Source organism: Canis lupus, chromosome 9, assembly GCF_048164855.1.
Source record: "Canis lupus baileyi chromosome 9, mCanLup2.hap1, whole genome shotgun sequence".
NCBI lineage: Eukaryota > Metazoa > Chordata > Mammalia > Carnivora > Canidae > Canis > Canis lupus.
Genome location: NC_132846.1, coordinates 62,024,944 through 62,045,001, shown reverse-complemented (window position 1 = coordinate 62,045,001; position 20,058 = coordinate 62,024,944). Strand labels below are relative to the sequence as shown.

Below are 20,058 nucleotides of genomic sequence, written 5' to 3'. Positions count from 1 at the left end.
CAAGGCTGGGGCTCACGGCGAACCCAGAGAGCTCCACACCCAGGACAAAGTAGCTGGCAGATTGGGAGGGCAGCTGGATAACTTTTTGGTAATTATTTGTTTTCAGGCGTGCCAAGGCTGCACTTGAAACTCAAATTATTCACAAGCATAATAGCCAAGTTCTCAGTTCACGGTGTATCTTCCTGCTGAGTGCAGAAGGAATGGGGCAATTTTCTGAGACGCACATTGTAAAACACTTGTTAAAAGTGCATCAAAGAGGCAGTCGGTGTCCACGGCAGACCTACATGCTGAGTTTGGGGAAAGAACGATGGGCTTGTCCCGGGAGGAGAGGAAGTCCCTCAGTAGAGAGAGAGCCCAGGTGGCTGTCTCCACAAATGTCCCTTGTGCGTTTCTAACACAGGGACAAGCAGAGCGAAGCATCCAAGGCCCAGGGAGCCAGCCCGGGTGAAGGCAACGAGAAGAGATGCAGATGGCAAGAGATAGAGAACAACGGATGCCTCTGGAAGGAGAAAGCCCCGAGAGCCGGCGTTGTGGAAGCAGCGGGCTCCCGTGGTCTGATCCGATGTCGCGCTGCACCGTGCCTTCCTCCAGATGTCCTGGTCGCTCTGGCTTTGAGCAGAGTGCCCGTGCAGGCAGGACAGACACCCTGATTGCCCTTCCCACACCCCTGTAAACTCACCCACACCTGCTCCTCGGTTTTGCCCGGATCTCTGTCGCCCGTGCTTCTGTGCATCCGCATCTCCGGCCTCCTCTACACGCCACGCCGTGCGCAGAGGCAGCAAGGCTGCGGGATGGGGCTTCGGTGCCCGTGGAGACTCTGCAGTAACTGCCCCCGCCTCACTTTTGCTTGTTCCTTCTGTGTCTTCCTTCATTGGTTTGTTCAGGTGATCCTTTGACTCGGTGTGTGTTTAGTGAGCACGTACTGTCTGCTGCGTGCTGTGGGTGCTCAGGATCTGGCGGTGGACGTGGCAAAGGAGGGCTACGCCAGGTACCACCATGGTGTGTGTGTGCTGGCTGGGTGAACATCTGGGACTGTCTCCGGATCACCTGTCCACAGTTAAATGCCCAGATTCTTCAACTGGGACATGTCCCCACTAAAAAAAAAAAAAAAAAAAAACAACCACAACAGAGATTTTTATTAATACAGATTCCAGGCCCAGGTTCCAGAGATACTGAGATCTTCACTACCTTAGTACGTACTTAGTTTGTTGGGTCAGACAGGTGTGATGGACTGTCAGTCTTTTGACTTACGAATCAGCCATTCAGTTCAACAGAGATTTCCTGAAGACCTACTGTGTGTCAAAGCGCTCTGCTTTTGTTCTGCATCACCGCAAATCCTTTCCCCCATTTCTCAGCGAGGATTAGAGAGGGCCGTATGAGTAATAAAAATGAACGAACATGGGAAAGGTAGTCTCTGTGGCAGGGACTCCTGTTAGTAGGGTTTCTGCCGATGGGCTGGTTGATCTCCATGATTTTTCCACCACGCCAGTAGGAAGTACAGTCTTCAGCTCTTCCTCCCTTTTCTCAAGTAAGTACTGTTACTTGTCCCCATCTTCCAGATGAGAACACTGAGGTTTCAAGGGGTTAAGTAACTTGCCCAAGGTCATACAGTGAAGAGTGTAGAACCAGGGCTTGAACCTCAGCCTCTCACTCCAGATTCCATGCTTGCAACCCCTGTGCCTTGTTGGATTGGCTCTCACAAGTAGGCTGTCAGGTGTCTGGAGGCGAGCTCAGAGTCACATGTTGACTCGTAGGGCTGGGGCTGAAACAGAATTGCCCACAGACACTGCTGGTTCTCTGTGACTGGTCTTCACGTTTTCCTAGCGCACACATCTTTACCGGCACCTTGTCGGTGTCTGGAAGACAGCGGCCTAGCTGAAAACCTGCATAGAGTTAGTTGCTTTGAAGGAGAAACCCTGTGGTTAAAGAAGAGGCCATTGCTGGTGTCAGTTATTAACTAGTAATTCCAAAGGGGTGAGTTGAACTAAATTGTGTGTAACTTCTCTGATAATTATGGTTGTAACAGATGCATGGGCCGTAGTGAGTTGGGGCTGTGTTAATATTGGTGATACAATTAGTTCCCATTTTCTGAGACCGACCGCGAACCAGACGTGCTGGATATCTGCCATATATTATTCCCATCTTCCCCAAAGCCCTGGAAAGTGGTTGTTGCTCTTCTGCTTTACAGAAGAACCAAGGGCTCACGAAGGTTAAGTGACTTGCCCAGGACCATACAGCTTATCAGTCGCTAACCCAGCCTCGGCTGCTCCTAACACCGTGCCTTTCCAGTCCCCTATTTGTTCGTTAACATTTATTTATTTTTATTTATTTATTTTTTTTACTGACCACCTACTAAGGTGCCAGCTGCTCTTCTTGGTGCTGGGGATGCTATGGGGAATATGGTAGATGTGGTCTTTGTTTCTTGGGGCTTATACGAGACAGTGGTGGCCTTCCAGAGCCTGGGACCCCTATGTAAAACAGGCAAGTGGGGAGAATGGGATCCAAGACATAATACGAAGGCCTTGAACCGACAAGGCCCAAAGCCTCTTCTGTAGTTAGGGTTTATTTTTTCATTTTTATTTTTTATTTTTTGTAGTTAGGGTTTAATCAGGCAAGTAACTGTAGAGATATGAGTCCTCCAAGGAGGTTTAATTACTTATCAGTGTAGGTTAAAGGAAAGTACAATTAGAAGATTCAGAATGGGCATTTTGGGGTTGGCAAGCTTGCAGTTGTAAGCCCCGGGCTGACTTGAGAACAGCCTGCAGAGGGCGGGCCATCTAGCTGCCATCTTGGTAGTCTTGCTTTCCTGGGCCCTCCCACCCCCACCCCCCAGCACCTAGTCCTGGCCCCAGTCCTCCGGACAGGTGAGGAGGCTGATGGCTACTCATGCAGCTGGCACCCCTCCCTGTTACTCCACAGGCTGCATGGATGGTACTGGTGCGGAGCCATCCTGGTTCTTGTGCTGCTCAAGGTCAGCATCTCTGGCCCACCTGTTCAACGCTGATGGCATCTCCCTTCTCCCCATTGTTGTGACAAACCGTCCTCACCTATTTGCAAGCATTCAGTTCTCCCGTTGAGAACCTTAAAAATGTGCTGGTTTTTCCCACAACACTAGTACCCTTTTGCTCTCTTCCCTTGGCTGGCTCTACACGACCTCCAGATGACTCCAGTCAGACTTTCCTCGATTGTTCCTTTTCCCACGGTGTCCTGTTTTCGGGCCCTGGGTCTGTCTGGTATTTCCACAAATGCCCATCAAGTACCCCTTGCATGAAGGCTCTGGTCAGGGAGGGGTCAAGATCTTTATGTGAGAGAGAATATCAGACATGGTTCGCTGCAAGCCCTTCATCTCATGGATGACAAAGCTGGAACACGGGGGAAAAAATTGGTGCAAGTGGACACTCCCGACTCATTGCCCGCACTCTGTCACCCTGGCTACTTCTCAAGCTCAAAGTAGCTGTAGTGGGAAGATTTTGGAGGCGCTGGAATTTTGAACTCTCTATGCTGGAATTGCAAAGATAAAATACATAGCTCACAGCCACTATCTTCTAGAACATACAAGAACCAGTCCTTAGTCTCACTCCAGCATGAGATGAGGGACGCAGACAGTGTCGTAGATGATCAAACAATGTGAAGATGGAGGAATTCACTTGTTAACCTCTGATTACATATTATTGTTTAATGTTAAAAAAAATAAAAACATTAAAATCCTGACGAACATAGAAATGCTTTTCACGGAAAGTTTAAAATCCTGCATGATCCACCCATCACACATGTTCTTTGTGCGCCTATTAACACATCTGATACTATCGTTAAAAAAAAATAGGCTTGTTCTTCAGTCTGCAATGTGCGATTCTCTCCAAGCATCTGTTCTCACAAACACCTCAGTTTACTTGTTTCTTTTGAAAGCTGCAAGTGTCTGTTCTATGAACGAGCCGGATGTACTAAGTGATCCCTTTTTGATGGACATGGACTTCTCTCCTGTTTTCCTCTATCACGGATGATGCTGCAATAGTTCTCGCACGTGCATGTTTTTGCACAGTTGTGCGTTTCTGGACAACAAATCCCCGTGGGAAGGGATTTTATTTAGCAATATTTATTCGAACTTAAATAAATATTGCTAAACATTCCTTCTTGAATGACAGGACTTACTGACACTCTCATCCACATAGAACGGGAGTGCCTCTTTCTTTACATCTTCATCTGCACCGGGTTTTCACCAAGCTTTGAAATTTGGGAGCTAAATATTTTTAAAGAGACAGTGTTATCATTCGGGACAATTTAAGTTCATTTTTCACATTTGTTATCTCTCTTTGTTATCTCCCACAAAGACTTTAAAGGTATGGTTACATTTAAGACAGGCATTTCTTTTAAAGGGTTTCATTTTTGGAAACCTGAGGCCCACATCTAGTTTCTCCCCAATCTTTTTTCCTGTGTTCCCTGCTGGAGCGGCCTTGTTCTCTGGCCCCTGGCCCACAGGCTGTTATTGAAGTGGAGGCGTTGGTCTTCTCAGGGCTATTGATAGGGGGACATAGCCCATCCCCAAGGCCCCACACCTTGATGAGGGCCAGGGCTGAAGAGACTTGGTGAAGCCGGCTGATTTTTTTAAGCTAAGCACCCCCTTAAAGCGGGCTTCCCCCAGCAGGCTTTAGAGCACACATTTCCTAACCCAGATGGCCTCGCCAGCCTGGACACCTGGCTGGGGGAATGAACCGGCACCCCCTGTGTCCGTATTAGTGCTGCTTCCGTGATGGCGCTGATGGTCTCAGCTGTGCACATTCCGCCTTCCCCCAGGAATGCTGGGGAGATGGAGATGGGTTTGGCCAAGGAGCCTTTCCATGGTGGCTCCGCTCAAGCACCAGTTAAGCCAAGGGTGGATAAATGATCCTTCCTTGGAAGGTCAGTGTTGTTGGGATGCCCTCTTTTTAAAGCTAAATTAAGAAGAAGCAATATCATCTCTAGAAAAAATAGTGCAGTGACCATGTTCTGGGTGTTCTCAGTCTGTTCTTTCTGCCTTTCTGTGTCCCAGCCCCTTAGGGACACACCCCGAGAACATCCCTTTATGCCTCCTTGAGGGGCATGTGGATCCCTGCTTCTCTCCAGCCTGTTCTAGGGAATGACCTTGGTATTAGTCATTTACACACTAGTGTGAAGGCAGGGCACCTGATTTTAGATATGAGGCAGCAGTACGTGAGGATTGAGCATCAGGTTGAGGCTTTTAAGGTGTGGTTCATTCTTGCTTTCTGAAATCACTCCATCAAAACAGTCCTCTCTTTTGTATCAAACGCCTTCAGAGTGCTGAGATGGTCAGACAAGGCAGACGGTGGAGTAGTCATATTCTCCGGAATCCAAATGATTTGGGAAACTCTGCAGGCCCCAACCGCCCATACCCGAGGGGCGACTTCCGAAAATATATTTTTAGGTATTTAAATGGTCTTTTAATTTAAACCGTATAGTATATCCACACCCACAGGCCTTCACAATTTTTCCAATGGGTAGTGAAAATGGAGCAAAAAAACTGAATCTGAAGTGTTAAGGCAGGCAGGGGTGGTGAAGATTTCACTTGTGGGACTGTCCCCCTCAAGCTACAGTAATTCCCCAGAACACACACAAGGACTTGGCGTCATTCCATATATATCCTGGCCTGTTCTCAGGCTGACGCCTGTGTGGTGACACAGCACTGACAGGTAACACGAGGAATTGAAAACATATCAATCCAAAGGCCAGCTCAAGGGAAGCCTTGTTAAACTAGAACGTGGTCTGGAAGCTCTGTTTCCAGAACTGTCGGCTGAGGGAGAGGACACAGGTGGCCCAGTGGTCATTTTTAGGGTGAAGGCCCTGATGTGAGGAATTACATTTCCTGACAACGAGGCAGGATATTCAGAACGTCATGTTACGTGATGGGCTTCACCTTCCCCGACAGAGGATGGGCTTCACCATAGAATGGCTCCCAGGGGTCAGGTTGATGGGAAGAGCTGGCTGCCTCACCCTGCACTTCTGTGGATGACGTCAGCATCCTGGCATTGACGGCAACGTGAGAGCTACCCTGTGTAAAGTTGGTATCTATTTAGGGATTATTCAATCACCGGTGGCTTTCTCCCTCCTTCTGTCTTGGCTGGTCAGCGTGAGCTTTCTATTTGCAAAATCCTGGGCTTCTCATTATGAAAGAGACCTTAGGATTCATCCAGTTGCCCCAATTGCAAAATTGGAAAACTGAGATATCCCTCCTTAAGCCGTTGTTGCCTCTGGGCCATATGCAATGTCCCGTAGATACCAAGGAAGGAGAAGCTAGCCCTGAGGGACTTTTCTGGCATGCTGCATGTTCAGATTCCTTTAACAGGCAAGCCCAGAAAGTTATTTCTGTCAAAGGCACGGGGTACAAAGTTTTAAAAAGATAAAATATACAATATTCATCTTCTTAGCTGAAAAGAACATTGGAGAAGAGCTGCTCCTACCTCCACTGTCAGAAAAAGATACTGAAGTCCAGAGTGGTTCCAGGGTTCATCCAAGGGGATGGGGTTTTGAGGCAGACTTAGAGTGGGGTTGGGTTGGGCTTCAGGGAATTGATGAAGTTTCAGCCTGGGGTGTTAACCAGGGAGGAGGAGAGAGAAGAAAAAGGATGAGAGAAGGGAGTCCTGCCCCTAAGGCACCCGGGAGAGAAGGCGTAGATGGCAGCCACAGGCCAAGGGGACCTTTATAGATCTGTCCCTCGGTGGGCAGATGCTAGAGGCATCCTTACTCATAATGCTCTTGGCCTGACCTGCTCGTCCATGAAGCTGTGATAGCAGGAGCTCAGTAAGATCTTGCAGAATGCATTTCATTAAGTCTAGAAACATCTCTGTGGAGGTTGGGAGAATGTGAGAATGCCATGAAATGGGCCAGAGCTGAGTCTATCCGGGGGCTCTCATATGCGGGAGTGGTTGCTCCTCTCCTGCTGTCCCTTGGCTCAGTGATGCAACAGTGGGGAGAGTCCAGAGCTGCAGGAGGGCTCCTCTAGCCAGCTGGGGGCCCAAGCAGTCTCCCACACAGGGCAGAAAGTGGAGTAGACCCAGCCTATGGCTCTGCGCCCTTGGAACAAGCAGATCCTGCTGTCAAAGTGGCACCATCACTGGCTTAAGAACAAGGGACATGGCCAGTGTGCCTCTAGTGGCCAGGATGCCCTCATATTAGTCCTTTGCTCTGTCCTCTTGCTGGACCCCCCACCTTGATCCCCTTCCCCCATAGTCCATTCCCCTTAACTCAAGAAATCTGACTTTTAGGCCAACTGGATTTTCTTAGAGGGCTGGCTTTCTGGCTCCCCCCATGATCCCGTCTCCCCCAAGAGGCCTCCTGATGGCAAACTCCCTTAGAGTTGCTGAAGGAGGCAGAAGTCCATGGGCAAAGCGATCCGATCCCCGTGGTGAATTGGCTGAGCCTCGTACGCATATGGGGTTGTAGGTCTGGCAAAGCCACAGTTCCAAAAAAGAACGCAAAAGGTCCTATAAGTTGGCCTCCTGCCCCCCAAAACGTGGTTCCAAATGTCACCTTGGCATTTTCTTCTCAAATAAATTCTGTCTTGTTCGTATCACAAGGAAACTGGAAACATGGACTTGAGAACTTCTGTGTTTATTTCTCAGTCCTCTGATTGACTTGCTGGGTGACATGTTGAACTATTACATTTCTTTCGTGGATAAATGTGAACATGAGCTTTGAGATTTTTATCTGTTGAGGACTGGAGGCCTGTGGTTTATTTGGAGTCAAAGAAAAGTATTTGGACTTCGGTATTTTGCGTGTGTATGTTTGTGTGTGTTTATAAAAATAGGATATAAGGCAAAGAGTAGCTTAATATTATTGGATGGTAAAGAGCCATATGGATTTGAAAAAAAAAATTCACAGATGATTTAGAAGGTTGATAATATTGTCGTTAGAAACCAAGGCGCGGGGAAGATTTGGATAGAAGTGCTGTGTCCGATTGCTAAGAAAACAGAAGGCGTGATGCTTTGGAGAGGTGCTTTGCCTCTTAGGAGATATGAACGATTTTTACGCTTCAGTTCTTTGTAGTATTCTCATGCAACACAGGAGAGATGCAGGAAAAAAACCCATCTTGAAGATGGAGAAATAAAGACACAGAAGGTAATGTTGCTGCAGGAATTCTGGGACAGAGGTGAAATTTGAATCCAGAGCTTCTTGCGTCTCTGGCTGCAGCATGGAAGGCCTCATGGAGCAAGGGTGTGTGTAGGTGTTGAGCACCCTTCATCGCCGAGATTCTGGCTTCTGCGAGACTCCAGGTGACCACTGGCCCCGGGAGGCAGGAGCCTGGGGCTTTCTGGATCAGGATCTACACACAGCTGTCTTCATTTTCACAAGTGACCTCCTTGACCTCTGGGGTGGAGGGAATGATGGACTGAAACACTCTGATGGACGTACACATTTGGAATTTGTTGTGCTGATGTGTATTAGGAAGAGAACAAACCTCTTCCTAAGAAACGTATGTTAAAAGTGTGTTTGGGAGGTGAAAGGTGAATCTTTAATGCATATGCAGCTGAAAAAAACATTTATTTTATTTTTTACTTATTTTTTTGGAAAAAAAATGTTTTTTTTAGAAAGCACTATGGACTTTTAATAAACTGTGGATATTTATAGACAAGTCAACCAAAACAGACATGGTGCCAGGGACACAGAGTTGGTTTGGGTTTTTGCTGTGTCCTGGGTGATGGGGGATGTTTCCTGGTTTGGGAGGTAGAAATGGGAGGGTTGATAGTTCGCCGGTATTCGGTACCATGCTGTCGTTTTCAACAGAGAGGATGTCAGAGGGAGACTGCTCAAAGTTCAGAAAGATACTCTGAACTGTGTGGGGTTGCTGGATAGCACGTGAGCTTCAAGTCCCCTTAATTCCTCATTAAAACACCTACTTGAGGGATTCTGCCTTTTCCCCCTGACTCACGTGCTCACGCCATGGAGAAAGCTCATGCTTTTCCATCTCCTTGGTCATCGGTTGAAGATATAAGTTAGGATCTCCTTTCTGGAGAGCCGTTGGGCAGTAGGGATCCAAGGCCTTACAATGTGAGTACTCCGACCCGGCGATTACACTTTTGGGACTTTACACCATGCAGGAGTGAGGCCGTGCATCCGACACGGTTCACAGTAGCAGAACACTGGAGATGTTGTGAGTGTCCAGCAGAATGAGCGGGGGCTGAGTTCCTGGTCACCCCACATAAGGCTCTCCAGGCATCCACTCATTCTGCATTGTTTATTAAGCACCTCCTGTGTGCCAGGCCCACAGAAGGGGTGATGTCAAGACTGACACGGCTTCAGCCCACCTGAAGCTCAAAATTTTGTTGCAGCAACAGATTTCATATAGCGTGAAGCAGAAAAAGGAAAAAGAAAAAAAAAAAGAAAAAGAAAACGGGCACAAAGTGTTTTGACAGTGTGCTCTCACGTCCCTTGTATGAATAGAAAAACCTGGAAGACAGTCTGAATGAACAGAGGCCTAGAAGCTTTGGGCAATGGCCATATATCCATGCATATTTTTTCCCCTTCAAATTCTTCTCTAGTTTGCAAGTTTTCCACAGTGACCATTATGATTTTTATACATTTTTTCTTTTAATGTGCCTTGGACGATAGAGAAAAAGAAGTGAGCAGACCTGGATTCTAGATTCAGCTCTTCCTTAAACATGCGGTGAGCTCTTGAGGGAGCCAGAGAAGCCTGGGGCGCAGTCTGGGGAGAGAGGCCTCTGAGGCTTGCAGCCTGCGGTTCCCAGATCCCAAGCTCTCGTCTCCTCTGAGGACACTGGGGGATTGTGCCGCACGGTTGGCAGCCTGGGAGCTTTCCCAGGAGGCAGGACTGCGGCCAGGCTGCTGATGCCCCAGTCCCCGGGCACCCTTTTGGATGTCCTGGGTTCTGGTCCTCTAGGAATCTGGGGTGTGTTCAGAGGAGGAAAAGGAGTTTGTGTATTAGGCGTATGTAATTAAATTAAGGAAGTGCCTCTAACCCTGCAAATGAACATCGACTTGGATTATCTCAGCCAAATGTCACCGCACCCCGAGAAAACAGGTGACGGCAGCTCCACTGAGCGAGCTGTGTCTGGGGCCAGTTATGGTGTGCGAAGCATTTTGCGGACATTTTCCTAGTTGAGGCTCCTGGCGACACCCCTGAAGTGGGCTCATCACCCCTGTTTTATAGGTGGGGACCTTCCACTCAGAAAGCAGGTAACCTGAGCAGGCCACTCTGGGAGAAGGGGCTGGGAATCCAGTGCCGCTCTCTGTGCTCTGAAGCGGCGTCTCTAACCTCCCCTGGGTTGTGCCTCCCGCTCCCAGAGGCGGGCTGTATCGTCGCGGACCCGCAGGTGTCGACAGCCAGGCGGTGCGTGAGGGGCAGGGTGCTGGTGGCCTCAGGGGGGCCGACTCTCAGATTGGGCACAGTCCTATTTTTGTTGCAACCGGATGCAGAGCCGGCTATTCTTAGCTGCCTTTTCTGGGAGGGTTATAAACGAGGAAATTGGGGTTCCATGCACGCACATACACACACTCAGAAAGTCTAACCTCCCTGTGATAGCTGTAGTAACCTTTCCTCCTGCTTTGTGATTGGAAGTCAGAAGCCAACTATTAAAACCTCATCATAAAAAATAGAATAGAATAGAATAGAATAGAATAGAATAGAATAGAATAGAATAGAATAGAATAGAATAAAATAAAATAAAACCTCATCATATACCTGTGTCTCATCAAAGAGTGAAACCTTATATCAAGTCCTGACCTTTGTTGTTTGACTGTTATTCTTGAAATAGTTTCCTTGCAGGTTCCAGCTTTGCTTATTTAGTAGTTTTTTTTTTTTTTTCTTTTTTAAATGAGACATCCGGGAGGTATGGGGGACACACAGGTTGGAAACTTTAAGTTAAAATGAAGAGAAAGAATTGTTTCTTTTCCCCCATTGAAACAATGTTTCCATCGATATGATAGATACTATTTCCTGTGTTTCAATTTCAGTTCTTCTGTAGCTCAGATTCTTCTGATTCATCCTATATACCAGTGTCTCTAAAATATGGCTTTCATGTTATCATCTCCTCCTTCACCTAGAACATTCAGTGTCTCCCCATTGTCTCAGATAAAATACAAACTTGTAGGGTTTTTTTTTCTTTTTTAAAGATTTTATTTATTCATGAGAGACACAGAGAGAGGGGGTCGGGGCAGAGACACAGGCAGAGGGAGAAGCAGGCTCCATGCAGGGAGCCCGAGGTGGGACTCGATCCCGGGTCTCCAGGATCACGCCCTGGGCTGAAGGCGGTGCTAAACCGCTGAGCCACCCAGGGATCCCTCCAACTAGTAGGTTTTGAACTCATGTTCCTTCTTCATCAGTCTGCAACCTTGCGTTTCCGGGGCCATCTTCCCAGTTATTCCCAGGAGGGATCTTACTCACACGAATCGGTGTCTCCGGCACGGCTCTCTGAAGATACCCTTGGCCTTTCTCACTTTGAGCATTTGTTTTATTGCTCAGTGCAGGAGAGAACCAAGTAGAAAGTTCTCCTTTCCTTTTTCCTTTTTCTGAAGTCTTCCCCTTTCTTTCAGGCACTAGTCACATTTTCCTTTTTTTAAAACAAAAACAACAACAACAAAAAAACGAGTAAACATTCCTTGAACATCCCAGCCTGGGGTGGCCCGAGGTACGCGATCACTCATTCTCTGCAGTTGGAGGCACATGGCCTGTGGGGCTAGACCAGCTCAGCGCCCTGCCCGTCACAGGGGCCCCATGGGCACCCAGTGAAAACAGTATGTACTGAACTGCTGGCTAACAAGCTTCCTGTCCCGGCCACAAAATACTGCTGCACCAAGACAGGACCTCTTACCCTTCTGAAAACAAATAGTAATTCTTCTTGTCGTGTGTGTGTATGTGTGTGTGTGTGTGTTCAAAATGCATATGTTGGGGGGGTATTAGCTAATTATTTGTCATGCATTTGCCACCCATGACTAATCCTATTATATGAATGAGATGGAAGCCCAGAGGTGAAAATACTTGTGTGACCTCACAAAGCTGAGCCTGTCAGTAGAACCAGCCCTTGAACCCACATTTCCTTCTGCTCACTTAGGAGGCCACTGTTCCTTTTAAACCATGAGTCATAGGCCGTCAGGAACTTCTGTAAATATTCTGATGGCTTTTGTCATCCTCTCTTTTTCTCGCTAAAGGGCCAGATAGTAAACATTTTAGGCTCTGCAGGCTATGTGGTTTCTATTGCAAGTCCTCAACTCTGGCCCTCTGGTGGGAAAGCAGCCATGGGCACTGCGTAACCCAGCGGGTGGGGCTGTGTTCCAATAAAATTTTATTTACGAAAACAGGCAGTGGATTGGATTTGGCCTGTGGGTTATAGGTTGCTGACCCCCTGCTAGAGAGATGGTTTTCTTCTCTCTGTTCCTCATATTGGGCTGAAAAGTCAAGTTCAGGCATTAAGGAAATTTCAGTTTGAATTCTGAGCAGGCTCGGCCATAAAGTATAGGCCAATACGTAAATTATGTCTGTGACTGGGAAGGCTGGCTGGTTAGGGATAAACTGGGAAGTTGCAGATGTTCAAGGGAAAGACTGTGTACCTAACTAGCAGTAGACAGTAGGTCGTTCCAGGAACATGGGTGTTGGTCTCAAGGGGGAACAACTCTCAGCATTCGGGGCTGTGCTAACCAGCATGGGGGTGCTCTCCACTATAGAGGTGCACCATCTCCCCACACAACCAGACTGTTTGTTCCGTCATGCCCAAAGCTTTCACCTGTAGCCCACAGGCTGTCCCATTGCTCCCATCTGAATGTGGACCCCAAGAAAAGTCACAGTCATGACAGATGTCTTACAGTGAGCTCCCTGGTCGTATTATCACCCACTGTTTTTATTGGTGGCAGAGTGGAGCGATCCATCTGCATGGACATAAAGGTGTATCATAGGGAATTGTTACTAGGAATGGCTGATACCCCTGTCCTGAAAGGAACAGGTGGGTTTGGGGGAAGAAAGTCTTAAAAACTAAGACTTAGCGTAGCCCCATGACTCCCTCCTGAGAACACATGCACACTCCAAGGGCAGCCCCCCCCCCCCATAGTGCTTTATCATTAGGGTTGGCAAGTTTATCCTGGTTCTGAGCGGGGAGAGCTATTTGCCCTTTTATTTCAACAGAGACTATGCGAGGCCCAAGACCGAGAACACAGACGTTTTCCCACCATCTTCAAGGAGTTGTAGAAAGTTATCAGGAAATCTTGATTAATCCTGGAAAAGGACTTTGATGTTTTTTTTATTTTTTATTTTTTTCTGAATTGAAGTATTGTCGACACACAGTGTAACAAAGCTTCGGGTGTACAGCATAGTGATTCCACGTTTTGCTGTGCTCACCCCAAGTGTAGAAGAATTTCTGTGGCTTCTTAGTAGCTTCAACTACAAAGAAAGAAAAGGAAGAGATGTTTGATCTTTACGCTTAGGAGAAAAACGCCCTGGTTTTAGGCAGTTCACATAAATCCTGAGCAGGTAATTCTTTAAGTTGGCTCTTACCTGTTGTTCTATTATAATTCTCTTTATTTTCCACATAATAACATAATAATAGTAAACACTTGCAGGGCATTTAGCCTGTGCCCTGCATGCCTGTAGATGCTTTACATAGGTCTATCTAATCCTCCTGGCAGCCCTAGGTCAGTGGTATTACATCCCCATTTTACAGGCGAGGACAGGAGCAGCCTGTGCGCTTACTCATCCTGCTGCCTGCCTCTTGACTTTTATTTATTTATTTACTGGTTAGTTAGTTTTTATTTTCATTCCAGTTAGTTAACAGAAAAAACATGGCATGCTTCATGAATCCACCTGTCATCCTTGCTCAGGGGCCATGCTAATCTGGCCTGGATTGTTCCAGTTTTCTTGTTTGTGCTGCCAAAGGGGCCCTGCCTCTCATCTTTTAAATGGATGTTGCAGCCGGCAAGAGCACAAGTGTATTCCTTCTAAGGGATCCATTCCTTCCAGAGTGGACTGACCAGCCCATCGTTCTATTCCTTACTCAGCAAAGATTCCTTCCCTTGTCTGCCAGGCTGGACTCTGCCTGTATGGCTTTGCTCAGAAGGTTATTGTGTCTGTCCCAGTGGGTCATTGTGGCTGCCAGCAGTCTTGGGTGAGGTGATGGAGATCCCCTCTGTTATGTCACCTCTGTGAACTGTCTTCAGCCCAGAGGGGCACACCTGTTTCCCAAGGGTGCACCTGTTAACCAAGCTTACAGGACAGGTGTGGTAAATCAGAAGGCCTGTGTGCTAACCGGCAGTGAGAGAGACTACTGAAGGGGTTTGGTGAACTGGGGAATTGGGAAGGGAAGGTTGGGTGATTTAAATGCTCAGGGCCATTGGGAAAGTCAGTGGGCCACAGCGACCTCTCCCTCCCCTGCAGGAGGACACTTAAGTTCTTTAGATTTGTTAGCACAGTACATCCTGAGGCTGGGAAGTAGGTGTCGCTCCTTCTCTGGGACTTTGCATCTGTATATGCCAATCTTGCAGAAGGATGGCCCTTTCTATTCTAGCTGGTGGGGCTAGTAGGGCCAAGCAGAGACCCTGAGGTGAGCAACAATAGTGACCACTGACACTATTTTAATGGTAAAGTCCAAGGTCTTGCGTCCCACTGATTCCCTGGGCTTCTCACTGCTCCAAGAAGGTAAATCACACTCTGCCTTGCAATTTAATCTTTTTTTTTTTTTTTAAGTAATCTCTACACTCAACGTGGGGCTTGAATGCATGACCCCAAGATCAAGAGTCACGTGTGCCACTAACTGAGCCATCCAGTTGCCCCCACTTTCATCATTTTAAAAATTTTTAAAAATTTTTATTTATTTATTTATTTTTGAGAGAGAGAGAGAGAGAGAGAGAGGGAGAGAGAGGGCAGGAGAATCTGAAGCAGACTCTATACTGAGTGTGGAGCCTTCTCCCAACCCTGAAATCAAGACCTGAGCTAAAACCAAGAGCCGGACGCTTAACCACCTGAGCCATGCGGGCTCCTGTCATCATTTTTTGACATTAAATGAGTGGCACCAAAACATAGCGGGGCCTGTTGTGAGTGGGGAGGGCTGATGCAGAGGGTTCAGGTCGCTGGGGAGCAGAGCCTCGCAGGAGGGCCCAGTTTCTTCAGACACAAGACTGAGTCAGCAGGGAGTTCGTCAGACAGGAAGCACTGTGCAGATGCCACAGTTGTTCTGAATTGAAGGGAAGACAGGCAGCTGGAGGCTGGGATGGGACCCCTGAGGTAGAGCCACCTGATGGGACCCGTGAGGAAGAGCCACCAGGGCTGGGGAGGAAGGACAGCTGAGGCCGCAGCTGTTCAAGGCTTCCTTTTCTGCAGTCAGCCCAACACTCCCTCTTTTCTCCTTGTGTCCCTCCAGCCGTCAGCCTTCAGCTCTCAGCAAGACCTGGGCGCGTGGGCCCACTGTCACCACACCTGTCGCACCATGGCCTCATCAGCATTACCTGAACCATGAATAACATCAGAGCAGACGACTGGTCACTGACCAAGAGGTCGGGGCCACAGGGTGACCCACTGCAGAGTCCCACTGTTCCCAGTGACAAGGATTAAACCCTCTACCCCGCAGGGAACTGAAATAGGGCTCTTGTCTGCCCTGTGGGCTGGAGATAGCCCCTTCCTCCCCAGCCCTATTCAATTCGGGAGCCTCGTTTAAGAAAAAAATGTAAAATTACAAATGATGAAAGAAATGATGATGCTGAAAGAAAATGTAAACAAGTCTATGTTTAAAAAGCTGGCATCCCAAACATCACAAAATCCAGAAAAATAACACATGATTATTAATTGGCTGTTTGACATATGTCTGCATTTCCTTTTTTTTTTTTTTTTTTTACCTACATTTTTTGGGCTGTATGCTCTTTGATCACTTCTTCCTACAACAGTGATTTCAGAATACCATTTCCCTCCAGATAATAGAAGGGTAATTCACTCTTTTCTCTAGCTTGGGTGATTGGGACTTGTTTTCTATTATTGATGGATTAGGGAAAAAAGCTTGTTTGCTTCACAAGTGGTTATTGGTAATGCCATGTAAATTTTTAGGATGATTGTCAAATGTGGGGGCATCTCTCTCTGTTTTTTTTTTTTTCCTATATGAGCCATAAGACTTCAGGACATATAAGTGCTTTTTTTAAAAATTTTTATTTTTAAGTTAAAAAAATAAAATAAAATAAAATAAAATTTTTATTTTTAATTTAATTTTTAATTTTTAGTTTTAGTTTTTTCATTTAAGTGCTTCTGTGCAGTGACAAAGCCTGTGCTCATTCCACACATCTGGGGTCCTTCAGGGCCGTGTGAACAAGGGGTGCTGATGCCTTAAGCTCCAGTATCTGGTGGCAAATCACCCTCCTCGATATAAATGTTACGTAGAACCTATGTGATCATTTTATGTATTGACACTCATCTTTTTAATTTCATAGTTTTAGGATTACTAGAGAAAGTGTTCTCATTGACAATAAATATAATCTTACATGAGTTTGGTATGTGCAGTGGTCACTCCTTCTGTATCATTTGTTAATTGCCTACTCTGATCAGCCTACCTCATGTTGATCACTGGGAAGCATTCGATGACATAAAGCAGATAAGACACAGCTCAGTGTCTTCATCTAGTAGCTGTTCAATAAACAGCCATTAAGGCTCGCATCACCCCTTCATCAGCACCTGATTTGGAACTGGGTGCTTGGAGATGTGAAAGTGGGATATTATCCCTCCAGGAGTTAGAGATGGGCCTAATTTTGGGTCCAGCTCCGAGACCAAAGTGGGAGTCAGGGTTTGTCTCAAGTTATAAATAGAATGGTCCTCGGGGCACCTGGGTAGCTTGGTCAGTTAAATGTCCAACTCCTGATTTTGGCTCAGGTCATGATCTCAGGGTCCTGGCATCAAGCTCCATGTCAGGCTCTGTACTGGATGTGGAACCTGCTTGAGATTCTCTCTTCCTCTGTGTCCTGCTTCCTCACTTGCTCTCTCTCTCTCTCTCTCTCTCTCAAAAATAAATAAACCAACAAATAAAGAGAATAAAATATTTAAAAAATACAATGGCCTTCCCTCATTAGCCATGAATTCTCTACAGTTAATCTCTATCCATGAATTCTTCAGTCATCAATAATACTCTATAAACATAGCCACAGTTACATATTAAGCCATACTTTTAAAGAGCTTGATGATAATGTTTAGTTTGCTGTGTCTCCCCCAAATCTTTTGATTCTTACCAGGTTCAGCCACAGAGGTTGTCAAAATATGGTTTTCTATTTTGCAATGTTAAAGACTCTTCTGTGGCAGAAATATTTGTGTACAGGGAGTCAAGAAGCTGGAGTTGCCACAAACTCTGCATGGGTACCTGCTGGGGTGCTTTTGGTTGCAAATGACAGCAAAGCCACGTTAAGCGTCCAAAAGACAGAGGGCGTCTCAATACCCAGCGTGTGCACTGGGTCCCAGCTGGGCCTGCCCGTTCTTTCTTTCATGCCCATCCAGGGGCCGACCAGCGGGGTCAGTCCCACTTATTCCATGGGACTGGATGTTTGGGGTGCTGTTGAACACTGGCAAGGACACTACCCATGTGCATTCTGTGACATGTGGGCCCTAAATCACTTCGCTCCTTTGGACTTTATTTGCCTCATTCAATTAGGGGCTCGTCCGACACCATTAGTAAAGCCCTTCCCAAGAGTAACCTTTAAGATTTTATTTTCTGTTTGCATTAATTGGTTTTTGTAATGAATAAACAAATCTTTTCTGGCCACTGCTGTCAAGCCAAGAATGTAATTAGTAAATAAATAGCTCTGTGTAGATTAAATGATAAGTCAGGGCAGTCAGCCTTAGTGACTTTGTTCCTACTCATGAGTTGTAGATTTTGATCTAGAAAAATGGGCCATAGAGGCTGTGAGGGAAGAGCCTTGGAGCATGGCTGCTAAAAACTGCCCTGACTTAGTAAGCGCCTGACTTCGTAAGGGTATCTTTTGCACAGCAGACGCGACTTGGTTGTTCCTTCACAGGAGATCAGGGAAGGTCTGGGCAGGCCTCCTGTTTCTTACCATAACCATTGGAGCTTTGCTCTGATGCTGGTATCGCAAGGAAGCCAGGAAAGGTTGCATTTGGATCCGGAGGGAGCTGGTGTTGGCAGAAGCCAGAAGGACTCTAAATGGCAGTGCAATCAGATCCCTGTGGATAGCTGAGGGTTTCTCGGGACTGAAACCACAGACCTCAGCTTTCTACTCCATCCACTTTTTACAGAGCCTTTGGCTAGCCCTGAGATGAGATTCCAGTCATGGCAGCAGGAGAGCTTTCAAGGAAGCACAGGGAGGTGGTTCATGACAAAACGAACTCCTCGGCCTCAGTACCCAAATCTAGGTGCCAGAGATGGCAGTGAGCTTTGGGAACAGCTCTCCTCCACGTCTTCAGTGCCCGGGGCTGGGAGAAGATTCCAGAACACCTGTGGGGCCCAGGGCTGCCTCAGTAGTTTTGCCCATCTGTCCAGGACCTATGGGGAAAAGTTAATCGGATTGGTAGAGCAGTCAGTCTATTTCCACTGCGACTTGCTGATTTTTGAATGAATTGATAGAGTTGCCAAAGGTTGGTCTGTGCTTTGATCGAATTCTCTGTAATTTAGCTTCTGGAAGATAGTTCTGGGGTGGTGGTCAGCACTGTTTCTAAACTGGCAGGCAATACTCTCTGACTTTGTGTGCAAAGTACAAAAGTGCAGAGCTCGAAAATGGTTTCTAGTGAAATGGAAGCATTAGCTTGAAGGGAAGCTATCAGATCTTGATCTCAGTGGTCATAGCAGATGGAGAAAAGGTTCATTTGTTGGCGTGGGGGAGGTTAGAGTATGGATTGAAGAGAGAGCACATCGTTCTGTGAGTTGCGTAACGGGCACCTCCATGGCACCTTGTTTGTTTCTGAGGGTCCATCCGAATGGGAGATGCGGATAGACTTGGAGTTTCGGGCCTGGCCTCTGGAGCTGTCACTATCATGAGTTATTTTTTGTTGTTGTTGTTGTTTTCATGATCGTCATGCTTTTATGATCAGTAGGAGCACGGCGCTGGTGTACCACCACTGCCCTGGGTATTTGGGTATTTTTGTCCCTATGCTTGTCTGTTCAGTGAATGGTGTCTGCATTCGGTACGAGCCTCAGGGGCTACCCCTGGCAGGACAGAAGGGATGTCATGGTTAGCGGCCCATTTTGCAATATGCGATGCAAAAAAACAGATGAAACAGTCCCCCACCCCAAAATCTCTAACGAAGAAGCTCAGGATGTAGACTGCAAGCAGCAAGGTACATTTCTGTGATCTTGAAAACTAGGGATGGAGAGCATGCAGAGATTAGAGAACGCAGCGGTGAAGAGTGTGGGCTCTGCAGGCCCCAAACACACGGGGTCTTGCCTTTTCAAGCAAGCACCACTGGCACACGCCTTAATTTCTGGAAGCTCAGGATCCTCGTCTGTAAGAGGATGACCGCACCTCCCTCATCAAGGTAAGTGGAAGGAAGAAATAAATAATGCAGGCAGAGCTCCAGGCGAGTAGGAAGCAGGGGAGAACTTTTGGCGTTGTGTATGTTTTATGAATCTTTGGATTGCAGGAATTGGGCCCTTGGTGTTCATTGTTCCGGCTATTGCTGGGCAGGTGGTCCTCCCTCAGGAAAATAAAGAGTAGGGCCATGTCAGGAGTGTCTGCGGACCAGCCAGGTTTCCCACCCGTGGAAGGAGAGGGTAGCTTGCTGGCAGACATGTGATCAACGTGCGGCTTGATTTCAAAGCCATGTTTGGTCCACACCTTTCCCCAGAGAGGTGGCAGGAATCGAGTTCGCGGAGGGCTTAGAGCAGCCAAGTCTTCAATAGGATGCCATTTGTTGAGGCTTTTCCATTTCTTTGGTTGGAACCGGGTTTTCACACATGGTGTGATTAAAAAACAACGACGACACTGCAAGAACTCTTGCACAGAGGACCAAAGGAATGGCTTCTTAGCAGATACAGAAGGGTGGAGGAAAAAAAAACAACAACCATGCCAAGCACGTGAAGACCAACCAGATTGCGTCAGTAGGTGGCAAAGTACTTGGCTATAAATATTGCAGGACTCCTCTTTCTC

General features: G+C 47.1%; 1 protein-coding gene and 1 non-coding gene across 9 annotated transcripts in view; one reads left to right on the top strand and one right to left on the bottom strand.

The window, feature by feature from the left end:
* The window catches only part of FOXN3 (forkhead box N3), a 393,365-nt gene that overhangs the window by 135,369 nt on the left and 237,938 nt on the right, over nt 1–20,058 (top strand). The window lies entirely within an intron of this gene.
* On the bottom strand, nt 13,771–13,876 carry LOC140640699 (U6 spliceosomal RNA). The gene has a single exon (XR_012037343.1). It is a non-coding gene; the product is annotated as a U6 spliceosomal RNA (small nuclear RNA).